The sequence below is a fragment of the Pteropus alecto genome, unplaced genomic scaffold (assembly GCF_000325575.1).
Source record: "Pteropus alecto unplaced genomic scaffold, ASM32557v1 scaffold105, whole genome shotgun sequence".
NCBI lineage: Eukaryota > Metazoa > Chordata > Mammalia > Chiroptera > Pteropodidae > Pteropus > Pteropus alecto.
Genome location: NW_006436294.1, coordinates 2229089 through 2241520, shown reverse-complemented (window position 1 = coordinate 2241520; position 12432 = coordinate 2229089). Strand labels below are relative to the sequence as shown.

The 12432-nt window shown below is 55.4% G+C and overlaps 1 protein-coding gene across 3 annotated transcripts in view; it reads left to right on the top strand.

Annotated features, from left to right (window-relative positions):
• The first annotated feature begins 6 nt into the window (after nucleotides 1-6).
• ST3GAL1 (ST3 beta-galactoside alpha-2,3-sialyltransferase 1) overlaps nucleotides 7-12432 on the top strand; it is a 62559-nt gene continuing 50133 nt past the window's right edge. The window contains exon 1 of one of the 3 annotated variants that reach the window (XM_006912932.3): nucleotides 7-305. The gene's annotated coding sequence lies outside the window, so the exon portion shown is untranslated. Of the gene's footprint in view, nucleotides 306-893; nucleotides 1148-10149; nucleotides 10171-12432 lie in introns of those variants that run through there. The other 2 variants (XM_025047603.1, XM_025047604.1) reach the window with 2 other exon arrangements.

Sequence of the window (12432 nt, the reverse complement as noted above, 5' to 3'; positions counted from 1 at the left end):
CCGGCCCGGGCTCCGCGCCCCAGCCCCGGCCGCCAGCCCCTCCCGTTACACCCCGGGGAAGGTGTTCCAGAGACCGCTCCCAGCCTCACCCCGCCTCCCCGCTTCCCCGGCTCCAGCCTCCGCCGGCGGAGCTCCACTATGCCAGACAGTTTCGACACTTTGCAAAGACAAAGACCGGAGGGAGGAGGAAGAGGAGGAGAGAGCAGGACGGGGCGATGTGAGCTGGGAGGGGGCGAGTGTTCGGGACGCTCTCCCAACCCGCTCACCCCCAGATCTCCAGAAACTCCGGCGTGTCCCCGGCCGCGGTGAGTGAGCGCGCGGAGCCGACCGCCGCCGGGGCGCGCGGGGGCTGCGTCCGCGGAGTTGGGGCTCGGCAGTTTCGTGGGTGTTCTCCGAGTGGAGGGGGGCATAGCCTCCACCCCGGAACAGAGGTGGTGGGGACGCGCCCCGGAGGGTGTGACAGTGGACGTGGGACCGAAGACCCTAGGCGCTGCGAGGAAGGCCAGCGTAGGGCGACCCCCTCCCCGGCCCCGGGCCGCCGGGGCGTTTGGGAGAGGAGGGAGGTCGGGAGGAGCCGTGGGTTCAGAAGTCTTCAGCCGTTACTGGAAGCGCTGCCAGGAGCTCAGTGGGGGAGCCCACGACGGGTTCCGGGCAGCGGTCTCTGGGGCGGCCCCAGTGACATTGCACCCAGAGCGGGCTGGAATCTCCCGTGTCGGGGCCGCCGGAGGGCGGAGCTGCCGGCGGGACCCCACGGGTGGGAGGTGACCCCACCAGCGGCGGGGCTCGGGCGCGTTGGAGCCGAGCCGGGGTCGCGGAGGCCGCCGGCGATCTGGTCCAGGGGCCGCGGGACGTTATCCGGCTCCAGCGTTCAAATCCGCTGCGAGCAGGCGCAGACCCAGGAGGTGACCACCGCGCCCGACAACGCCGGCGGCCCGCGTTTTCCGGATATGGTGGAGAAGTTGGCCCCCGGGACAGGGCAGCTGGACGTGGCGTGGTGGACAGTGGGGGACTGGGCTGGGCGAAGCGAAGCGTGGCGAGGGTGGCGCTGGCGCAACTCGAAACTCTTGAGTCCGCCCCAACCCCATTAGGCTCTGCCGCTGCCGCGAAATAATCGGACAAAAGTTGGCGACTTGTCTGCGTCTCCCGCGTATGTGACCTGCTCCGGGCAGGAGCCGCTGCCTCGGAGAGCGCAAGGGGGCGGGCGTCGGTGGCAGTGGGGCAGAGCGCCGGGCTCCGGGCTACAGCTCTGTTCAGAACTGGGGCAGTGGCGCAACTTTCGGCTCCTTTCACTAAGCGTTAGGGTGTTGGGGCGTGACCTTGAGGGAGGAAGCGCTACTGAACTTGAGGTGGGGGTTGAGGCTACGCCCCGGCTTGGTACAGGTACACCCCAGGACGCCTTCGCCTAACCCTGCGGCAGGGTCTCCAGAACGTCTGGGCTCTGTTCCTTGTCTGAAACCCTGAGCCTCTCCTCCCTCCCACCCAAGGTTCCCCGACAGCGCCTACCACACGCCGAGCTTGGGGCGCTCCACGAGCCGACACGTGCGCGCCCAGAAGTGTGCGAGTGGATGGGGCTGAGTCACTGCGTCTCGCGCAAAAGGGAGACAGCCTTGACCCTGAGGGCAGTGGCCTCTTCACCAGGTCGCCGCATCAGGCATCCACTGCCTTACACGTGGCCGCCTCCGGGGATCCCGTGCCGCTTCTGGCTCATCCCCCTCGCGGGTCCCCACGCCCCGCGGATTTGTGCGGAGATGGTTCCCCAGGGAGACAGCTAGCGCCCACTCTCGCTCTGCGGCTGTGTGCGTGTGTGCGGGCGGTAGGGAGGCCGGCACCGTACCGCAGAGAAAACGAGATAAGCGGGGATCGTGGTTGTTCAGCCGTCACCACCGCACTGGCGCGTAGTGGGTACACACGCTGTTGGAAAGGGCCTCTAAGATGGAAGGTTCTGGCAGGGGCCTGCACGCCCCTTCTCTTCTCCGCCCTATTTTAGCTATCGAATGCACATAAATCTACCTAGTAAAGCCCATTTCGGCTTCTAGACGTGCCTTGAACACCTACTACGTGCCGAGCTCAAAGGCTGGGCCTTTCCTAGAAGCTGCTGGCTGCGCGTCGCGGTTTTTTTTCTCCCGGAGCTGCGGGAGAGCGCCCCGGAGGTCCGGAAAAGGCAAGGTGCACTGCCCCCTGCCGGCTGCTGGGGAAACTGGCAGTTGGCTCCGCGGTGGGGAAGGGGCGCCAGCGGCCCGGCCCGGTGCCTGGGGTCTTTCCTGGCGCCTCTCCGCACCTCCTTTTCCTGCCTCCAAACACCACCGGCAGGTCATTTTCTGAAATCAGTGGTTAGCTGAAAAGGCTGACCGGAAGTTACCATTCCATGCCCCCTGTCTCTGCCCAGATCTGGGTAGAGTGGGTAGCGTGCCTACTCTCCCATTCTCTCTGTCTCTGTCTCTGTCTCTCTCCCTCTCCCTCTCCCCCCCACTACCTTACGAATATTTTGTACATAAGAAATATACATACCGCGTTAATGTCTGTGTGCATATGTATATAGAGGAAAGGAATTCCATCGTACAGTTTTTTGCTGAATAAATAAATGACAATGAGTAGGGGTCTTCTTCTCTGGCCTTTGAACAATCCCACAAGCCTGGAAAAGGCTGTCCCTGCGTTTCGCTAGACCCGCATTTGCCGTCCAGGTTTTACCGCTGGGACAAGTCAGGGTCTTCCCCTCACCCCACTCTGCTGGCAGGCCTCAGCACCCGCTTCGAGCAGTGGGCTAAGAGAAAAACAGGAAGGTGCCAGAAGTAATAACAGAGGGTTTCTTCAGGGGGTGTGGATTCTGCTCCTCGCAGCTCCCCGTCAGCAGGCCAAAGCTAACTTCTAAGCGGTCTACTCGCGGACCTGGGGCTGGCTGTGTTCTCACTTGGAGGCACAGGCTGGGCACTCCCCTGGCTGGGCTCACCAGAACCCATCCTGAAGTCAGGGACCTCCCCAGAATTGGCCCGTGGGAGTCTTCGGTCCCCTATGCATGATGGGGTGGCCGCGAGGGTTCCTGGAGCCTTGGGGGTGTGTGGGGCTTTGTGCCAGGTAGGTCTCCGTCTTCTCTCTCCAGTAAGCAACCTCCCTCCCCTCCCCCCACCCGCCACGGGCCAGGACATCACCTGGAGGTAAGCTGTCAGCAGTCCCCCTGAAAGGGGCCTCTCTGAGCCTCCTGGTCAGTTAACCTTGCTTGAGTCCTTTGCTGGGTAGCAGCTGCTGACTCAAAGGAATTATATTTGGATAGGGCTTTGCCTTATAAGATCTAAACCTTAACCTCCTCCCCAGGCCCCTCCCATGTCACAAAAGCGACTAAGAAATTGAAAAATGAAATCTGCCGGTCATCTCGACCTTACACTGCTTCTCAGTGAGTCCTGTGTGTTTATATGAACACACATGGGACAGGCCACTGGAAGAGCCGACCTGGGCACAAAGAATTCTACAATAATGTTTACATCCGCTTTGTTCAGCTGTGACGCCGGATGGGACCTTCTGCAGCCCCCTGGCAGACCCGAGGGTCTCTGATACGGGCACAGTGGCCCACCCCTCGGCCCCAACGAGCACTTCAGATTCATTCCCGGAGCCAGCCCTTCGAAACTTGGCATCTAGACTATTCCAGGCTCTAGGTCTCAGTTTCACTCTCTGCTCCGGAGTTCTGCTGAAGTTGCCTGGGGGGGCATTAAAGCCTTTATTTGTGAGGACAACCCCCACCTCATTTGCTTTGGCCTCTAGCTCCAACCTCAGAACCCCCGGCATTCCCGGCTGTCACCGGCAGCCCTGGCCCACCCCGTGCCAACGCCTCTCCCTTCTCGCTCACTCCCCGAGCCGGAGCATTGGGCCCTGGAGGAGCCCCGCTCGCTCGGCTGTCATTCTCCAGTGGTTCTCGGCACTGGTTGTTGAGAGATGGCCCAGTAGCTTCAGACTCTGGGGCCTGAAACCTGACAGCTGAGGTGACGTTTGTGGGGACTCCCAAATGATGCCTATTGCAAATACAAACCATAGGGACCTCACCAGGACCTATTTTGTTCCCACTCTGGGAGCTGAACATGTTCTGAGAAATCATTTTGTTCAGCTCTTTTGTCTGAATGCAAAAAGGCTGAGGCCCAGAGGGGAAGTCATCGGACTTTGCTGCAGAACCAATCTAGAACACCTGCTGGTCTCATAAACTCCAAGGCCCCACGCTTCCTCTTCCCCAAACCCACACTCTGTTCCACACACTTACGAAAACACTGTTTCCTTATTGGAAACCAACATATCCTTGGGAAGCCTGGGGTTTTGTTGTTTCTGTGGGTTTTGTCGTTGGTTAAATTGTTTTGATTTCAGTTGAACCAACATTTTTATTAGGGACTTATTATGTTCCAGGCACCGTGCTGGGTGCTGGAAATGTAGAGATGGAAGAACACGACGTCGGTCCTTGTCTCTTGCCCCCACCAGAGTCACAGTGGTGTGTGCTCTGCTTGTGCAAGAAAAATAAGTAAAATAACAGATTGGCCATCAGTCTTCTCTGCATGTTTCTGCAGAGCTGAGGGAACTGGGGATTTTCGGGGCTTGACGCTTCGGCCCCCGTTTTGTGCACTGTGTCCTGATCTCTGGTTTGCTCAGTGGGGTCTGTCCTTGCTACTCACCCAGAGTGCTGGTCCCCAACTGTCATCCTCCACAGGTTGCGGGCTTCAGAATGATGGTGCGTAAGACAGAGTGGTTGCTTTTGCTTAAAAAAACCCTAAAATCCAGTGCCTTATTTTTCATACTTGTCCTTATACTTGACCTCAGATTTAAAGAGCTGATCGGGGACAGTGGGGTGAAGGGCAGGGCAGGCAGCATGTGGGGGAAAGTGCCCAGGTCTCAGGGCACGCTGCCTCGCTCCAGCCGTGTGAGCAGGGCAAGCCCTGCACCTCCGCGGGCCGGATCTGAAGTGCGTCGGGACAGCTGTCCCCCCACGATTCGGCACAGGATTGGGTGGGCGTGGGGGGGATGCCCGGAGCCTCCCGGTTAAGTCAGCATGCAAGAGGTTGCAAGAGGAAGTGCCACTTGCTAGACAAATCTTTCAGACAATTGAAGAGTTAACTGAAGGTAGCAGGTTCTGTAAAGCTCATGGAAAAACACTTGAAATACAGGCCGGTTTTCAGGTTAAGGGTTTGTCCATAATCCCTCCCGGAAGGAACAGGGCCAGATGCCCGGGTTGGAGCAGCAGCATACTTTCCTCATCGTGGGGTTGTACACCACTTGTAATGTCCCCCCCAAACTCCCCCCATGGTGGCACAGAGAATCTCCAGGGGCAGGGGCGCCTGTGGGGATGGGGGGTGGACTACTCTGGTGGATGGATCTCAGTGCCCTGAGACCTCTCGAGTGGCCAGGCATCAGCAACAGGTGTGACATGTGTCAAAGCCAAAGGAACCTGGTGGGGACTCAGTCCATTGTGGTTAACCCTGCGACAAGAGTTTCCTACAGACCCGGGGGGTACCCAGCTGGGAAACCACCGGCTTGGGACTCAATTCCTAAGTCTCAGTCCTGATTCCTTTCCACCTGCTCCTGGCCAGGGACCTTGGTCGTGTCACGTCACCTCTGTGGGTCTCCGTTTCCTAACTAGTAGTTGGCAATATAAACTCCCACTCCGCCTGGCTCAGGGGAGAGTTGGGAGGAGGGGCACGTGACATGCCTTATGGTTCATACGTTTAGTAGCACCCTCTTCTCACGAAGCGCTCAGTGCGTGCCCAGGAGAGCGGCAAGCGTTTTCAACATCAAATCCTTCTGGCTCCAGCTGGAAACACGCACTCTCAAATCGAGGGCCAAGTTTAATGAAGGAGGCATTTACAGAGATGGGAGCAGAGCAGCATTTAGGGAAATGAGGGATGCTGCAGGCCTGGGCCCGGGCACCCCCTCGCCAGGAGAGGCAAAGGGAGGGATGGGCAAGGGGAACGGGGAGAGCTAGAGCCTGTCAGTGGAAACTGACAGAAGCTTCTGGAAGAGACACGGCCTCCTTCCTCAACCTGGCGGGGAGGATCCAGGAGGATAAACTTTGCCACCTTGCTCGGTGCTGCCCTCTGTGATCTCTGTGCCACCAAGAGCCGAGCCCACCCCAGGGGGCGAAAGACCCATCAGTTTTTTCAGTAGGGTCTTAATGAGAAGCAGAGTAGCCCACGTATTAAGGTTTCAGTCTGGAGTTCATCACTTATGACTCAGTGATCAAATTATTTACCTTTTCCGTGTCTTGGTTTTCTCATTTTTCACAGGGATGATATAGTTGATGTGAAAAATAAACCAGAGGCACTCAACAAATGTTAGCTTTTATTACCGACAGGGTTGGTGGAGGGGCAGGTTGTGCTTTGTCAGATCCTTGTAGCCTCTTCAGTGTTCAAATAATACTATAGTACTATTTGAGTATTCTTATGTTAAAATTTTTTTCTTTCCAAAAACATCTGACCATTTCTTCTGTCTGTGTGTGTGTGTGTGTGTGTGTGTGTGAACATATATATTTTTTCTCCGAAATATATAAAAGCTATCTAACCAGGCCTGATTCTAGAGCTTTTAAGAGAATATAAAATACAAGTTAAAGATCACTTACAGTAATTCAGAGAAGTTGAAAAGAAAAGAACATTTGTTCCAAATTATTTGGCAGAATTAAAAAAGGGGGTGAGAAGAACTTTTGGAAGGTCCACCTTTGGGTGCGCAAGAATATTCTTTCTCTGATTTTCACCAGTTACCTTTTAAGAAAGTCAAACCCAAATCGATAGAACCGCAGTAGACTTTGCTACATTAAAAAAATGTCTGTCCAAATCCACATTGGACTAACTGCCGGGACTTGCTAAAAATTCCCTTCGATAGAACCGCAATAGACTTTGCTACATTAAAAAAACGTCCGTCCAAATCCACATTGGACTGACTGCCGGGACTTGCTAAAAATTCCGTCCATGCGTGTTTACTTAGCAGAGGGCTCTTGAGAAAAACGCAACCAAAAAAAAAAAAAAAACCCAAAAAACCCTCGGTGGAAAGAACAGAAAAAAAAACAAGCCACATAGAAAAAAACCCTTTTCTTGGAAGACTCCATGGAGCCCAAAATAAATCCCCCGGATTTTCTTGGCCAAGTGACAAAGGCCTGGTTCTCTCCCCACTTAGCACACTGCTGACAGAGTGACCTCAGAGAACTCAGTGGTCTGAGCTTAGACATCTTCTGAAACACTGATCTCTGCGTTTGCAGCCATCGGCATTGGCATCCCTGACCCTATTCGGCCCTCAGGTCAGTCAGCTCCTTCCTGTGCTGCCCAGGGGTTAGGGTTCTCCCTCTTGTGCACAGGAAGTGACTGATCCAAGGTCATACTGCCTCTCTCTGCACCCAGCTCTTCTGGGTCCCTGAAATTACCTTTGGAAGTGGGTCATCCTGCAGGAGGAATAAGCCCCCCCGCCGCCCCCCTGCACTGACTGGCAGCCCCTCCCATGTCATCCTCAGCTCAGGTCGGCCCCATGGCAAGTGCAGCCAAAGGGCAGAGCCAGGCCTCCGACCCTGGAGGAGCCACCTCCCTTCATCCCAGCCCCTCAGGGCCTCCCTGTCCCCACCCCACTCCACCCGCCTTGCTCCCACCTTCGGTTGGGCTGAGTCTGCGAACAGGGACAAAGGGCGCACATCCGAGTCTCAGCATCCTAATTAGATCCTGGAGTCAACTTAAGGAGCCAAAACTTTATCATCATAACAACCTAACGCAGTACAATAGGATACCACAGAAGACAGCGACCACACCTACCATTTACAGCTCCTATAAACTAGGTACCGGTGAACCGGTGTTAGCATCTGGAGCCCAGAGCTCCATCACCTAGGGAGATTTAGGTGAGGGGGCCAAGGTCCAGTTCTTCTGGTGAGACCAGGTAGGCAGATCAAAAGAGGAGCTGTCAACAGATAACTCAGACATTTAGTTGGGTAATTTCCTGCTATTTAGTTTTTCTGCATGGAAATGATTTTCTCACAGGGGAGAGAGTCGGCTGGTTCAGGGAATCAAAGTCAAGGAACGCAGGCGTGAACGGGATGCATTTATCGGAGAAAGGAGATGGGGAGAAGCAAGCTACAGGCAGTCTGGCAAGTGGGATCTTGCTTGCACGTTTTTTGGGAGATAAACCGATTACCTGTCAGCCAGCAAAGAGGTTGCTGAGTGCATCCTCTTCTTCAGCAGAGTTTCGAAGAAAATCATTTTAGTTGATGGATTTTCTGGAAAACCCCAAGAGCTGAACTGTGGCGCCTACGTAGTGGGCTGTCTGTGAGTTCCCACGGGCCCAGGAGCCATCACCAGCTCCTTTGCCGCGGCTGGGCCTGGATGCCTGCTTTTCCTCTGCTGAGTTTCCCATGACTTTCACTGATATTAAATTCCTAGTCTTTACGACAGCGCTGTAAGGTCACTGTACTTTTTCCCTAAGCCTATTTTACAGATGTGGAAACAGAGGCTCAGGGAAGTTAAGCCACTTGCCCAAGGTCACATAAGCCGGAGAGTGGCAGAGCCAGAATTCATAACTGCTCCTTTTCCGCCCGAAGCCTAAGGTCGCAGGCACCACTCAATGTAACTCCCAGGACCGTCCTATCCTGCATCTCTAGATTGGGGAACCCGGGAGGGTGGGGCAGCCTCCTGAGGAGGCACAGATAGGAAACACGGCACACCAACCACCCGGTCCCCGGTGCCTGCCATCCCACCCAGCGGGCGTGGCAAATGGACCTGAGTTCTCGAGCAGCCTTTTTGGAAGGAGATCTCATGTTCTCGCCACATGCTTTTCCCCAAGTCCTGCACTAGCAGCCTCGTCCTGCCAAAGGCCGAGGCTTCAAGCTGTTTCCCTGATTCACCGTTTGGGGTGAGTTGGATGGATTTGTTTAGCCGAGATAGTCTGGCTGGATATTTCGATCTCCTCGTCACGCCCTGCCCTGCTGCTTGCAGGAACTCCTCCTGTGGCTCGTCAGCTTCAATGGAACTGGGAAATCTCCCACAGTGACTGGGGACAAGGAAGGGCCGACTGTGCCAGGAAGGAAGGCTGTCATCGTTGTCATCAGACATGTAAATCTACCTAGCTCCCTAGACAGGTGCCTCTTAGGCACCTGCTTCAAGTGAAACAACCGGAAGTTTGTTGTTACAGCATTGGAAAAGTCCCTTTTAATGACATCTTCACAATGGAGAGACGGGTTTGTTGTTCCTTGAAAACGCGGTCAATCCTACCCCTGGCGGAGAGTTTGATGGTTAAAGACCACTGCTTGGTTATCCATTAGCTGCCACAAACGAGAATGTCTTTGTGGGGTGTATTCCTGGTTGTTGCTAAAGCACAGTTTTAATATTAAACTTCAGTCTTTTGGCAAAAAAAAAGGAAATTAAACCGGAAGGGGGAGATTATAAGATAGCGAGGTTTGTGCCACCACCTACTAGAAATTTCGAATGGAAACCACGGCTTTCATAGTGGTTTGAAGAACTGGTTCCAGCGTAAAGCCTGCCGCTACTTTTCTGCCTCTGCCTGTGACAGGAAGCCAGCTGAGCTACGGCAAAATGATCTGGGCACTGTAAGGCTGTCTCGATTAAACTGATGGCTGTACAATGACAAGCATCCAAACGAGGGGAAAAAAATGGCCCGGCCTCGGGGACAGTTTTCATAGCGGAATACTCTGCGTGGTCGGGAACCTGCCCCCAGCTCGGGGTCCTCCTGAACGGGAGCCCTGATAGCATGAGCTGTGACCCTTGCCGGAGGGGGAGGGAGGGGGTGCGTGGGAGTCGACGGAATGATACCGAAGTCACAGAGGTTGCACATTCAGAAAGCGAGTCACGGGAATGAATCGTACCGTCCTGGCATTTGGAGGAGCCTTAGCAATGCCCTTGGTCAGTCGGTGCCTGCTCCAAGCCTTCAGGTATTTATCTCCTGAGTCATTCATCGATTCGCTCCACAAAAGCACCGGCTCTGCCACTTCCTCATCCTTGAGTGAGTGGCTTAACCTCTCTGCTTGTCCATTTCCTCGTCTATAGAATATGCGTAATAACGGTACCTACTTCCCGGCAGGTACTGGAAGAATTCATACTTGGCACGTGTTCAGGACCATGCCCTGCAGAGTGCCACTCTGTAAGTGCTTGCTGAGTACATGCCGTGATGGCAGGGATCATTCGAGCTGAGGAAATGTCACTCTCAGCCTCCCTGGAGGTACGGGTCCTTGTTTCGACTCCACCGCCTGGTTATCTTGAATTTGCCTGAATACTACAAGTGACAGCAAAACCTGTCCTACGTAGCGGCCTCCGGACATCTCTGCGGATGGACGTCTCTGTGGATTAGTAACATAAAGCTTCCAACCAGGAAGGCTTCCTGGAGGAGGTGGTAGGGTGGGCCTCTGCAGAGCTGTCTGAATTTAAGTCTGGGAAAGTTGTCTGGACTTACCAGGCTAGGGCATGACCCCTGGCCCCTAGCGACAGGTCCGGTGCACCTAAACTGAATATGACACTTTAGACCTTCCCTGTGTCTTATTTCACTGCTAAGAAGACAGCTCAGACAGAGGCCTGACCGGTATGACTCCTTAGCCCGTTAACGGTCACAGCCAGGGCGAGAAGCCAGGCCCGCATTTGACGCTGCCGTGGCCAGCTTTCACTGACGGGCTTTCTGCCTGACTTGGGCAGCTCAGAGTGTCCTAGAGGCGTGCGTCTGTGTCCTGGGTACAGGTCTCCTGTCTGACCCTCTGAACCAAGCCCTCCCCAGCAGCCCACTCCCAGTGCGTTCACAGCAGCCTCCCAGATCCCCTCCCCACCCCATGCCGGTCTCCTTAGTCCTCCCACTGAGCAATCCAAGTTGGATTTTGTGACTCTGGAGTCTTTCTGTCCTTCCTGAGTGTCTACCCAGGAAATACCAGGGGCTGGGCATTCTGGATTCATTTAAACTTCTAAACGGGGCTTTGTGGTCATTATCGTGATGGGTGCTTTGACAGTGGAATACACGGAGGCTCATCAGAGTTGGCCGCTTGCCCTAAGGGACCCCAGCTGGGGAGCCGCAGAGCTGGGAGGCTGTTACACACCCTCTGCCACCTCATGGGAGTGTCTCTGGGGCAGCTCGTGGGCCCAGTGCATCTGGTCTACGGCCTGCGTTAACCGGACTGTCGTCCACCTCCATTCCCTTTGTTCCAAGAATCAGGTAAGAGGCCAAAAGAACAAAGTCCTCCTTCCATGGGCCACGTTTCAAAGGGCTGTAAACAGGGCACTTAATGGGGGCACCTGGGTTGCATTCACCACTGACAGACTGTGCATGATGCCCACCGTGTCCGCTGGTCTCGGGGTTCCATGGTCGAGAGAAGGTTTTTTTACTTCTTCCTGCCTTCTTTCTTTCTCCTGATCCACAACATCTCGTTCATGAGCACATAGTTCTGCCTCCTTAATTGGGCTGCGGTTGCCTAGAAAATAAACACATTTCACAATTCCTCCCAAATCCAAGAAAAGAGCATAGTTTCTGGGCAGGCGCAGAGAACTGTGCTCGCCAGGGTCGGAGGAGACTGCTCAGCCTTGAGAGGCTAATCCAGCTCACCCGACGGGAAGGCCGAGGGAGCACCCCCTGTCCGGGAGGCCTTGGGGGACGGAGAGGGACAATGATTGCCAGGGCAAGAGCACCCACCTACCGTTGATTAGCTGGGGGATCCAGGCCAAGTGACTTTCATGTCTGAGCCTCAGTGTCCCCTCTTGTGCTCTGGGGATAATACCACCCATCATCCCGAGTAGAAATTGAGACAGGACACAGGAGAGGGTGGAGGAAAGCCCTGGAGAGCAGGTCCTCAAGCTGGAAGATGGGTGAGACCTGCTGACAGGGGCTGTGAGGGCGGAGAGAGCGGATGCCCGGGGCTGGACGCCATGGGGGAACCCGCAGACCGCGTGGGAGGGGCGCCTCCCCAGTCATGTGATCAGAGGAAGGAATAAGAGAGGAAAAGGTCAAGGCCCCAGCTCACCGGGCCCCGCAGGACAAGCATCCTTTCAGTAACAAGGTGTGATCAGGCTTTTCTCCTGCTTGCAGAAAGAGATGTATTCAGACTCACATTCTAGGAAAAACAGCCAGCCGCCGTCGCACGGGTGGTCCTTGTGGGCGTTACTGGAGCCTCGCTTGGAGTTTTTGCTCCGACGCGAGAAAAACTGGTGACCCCATTTCTCTGGGAGTGGAGAACGGACTGCGCTTGGGGGCTGAGACACTAGAAATTGCGAGCCACTTGGAGATGTCCAGCCTGGTCACTGAGAGAACTGGGGAGCCGCCGATGGGGACAGGGAGCCCGGCCATGGAGGCGCAGACCAGGGAACCACGCCGTCCCTCCAGCTAGGGTGTGAGGAGGAGGGGGCCCCCTCGAGAGCCCAGCCAGGCTGGTCGGTGGAAAGAAAGGCTTGCGTTCAGGACAGTCCTGGCTTTGAATCACACGCTGCCAGTTTCTAACTGCGCGGCCTT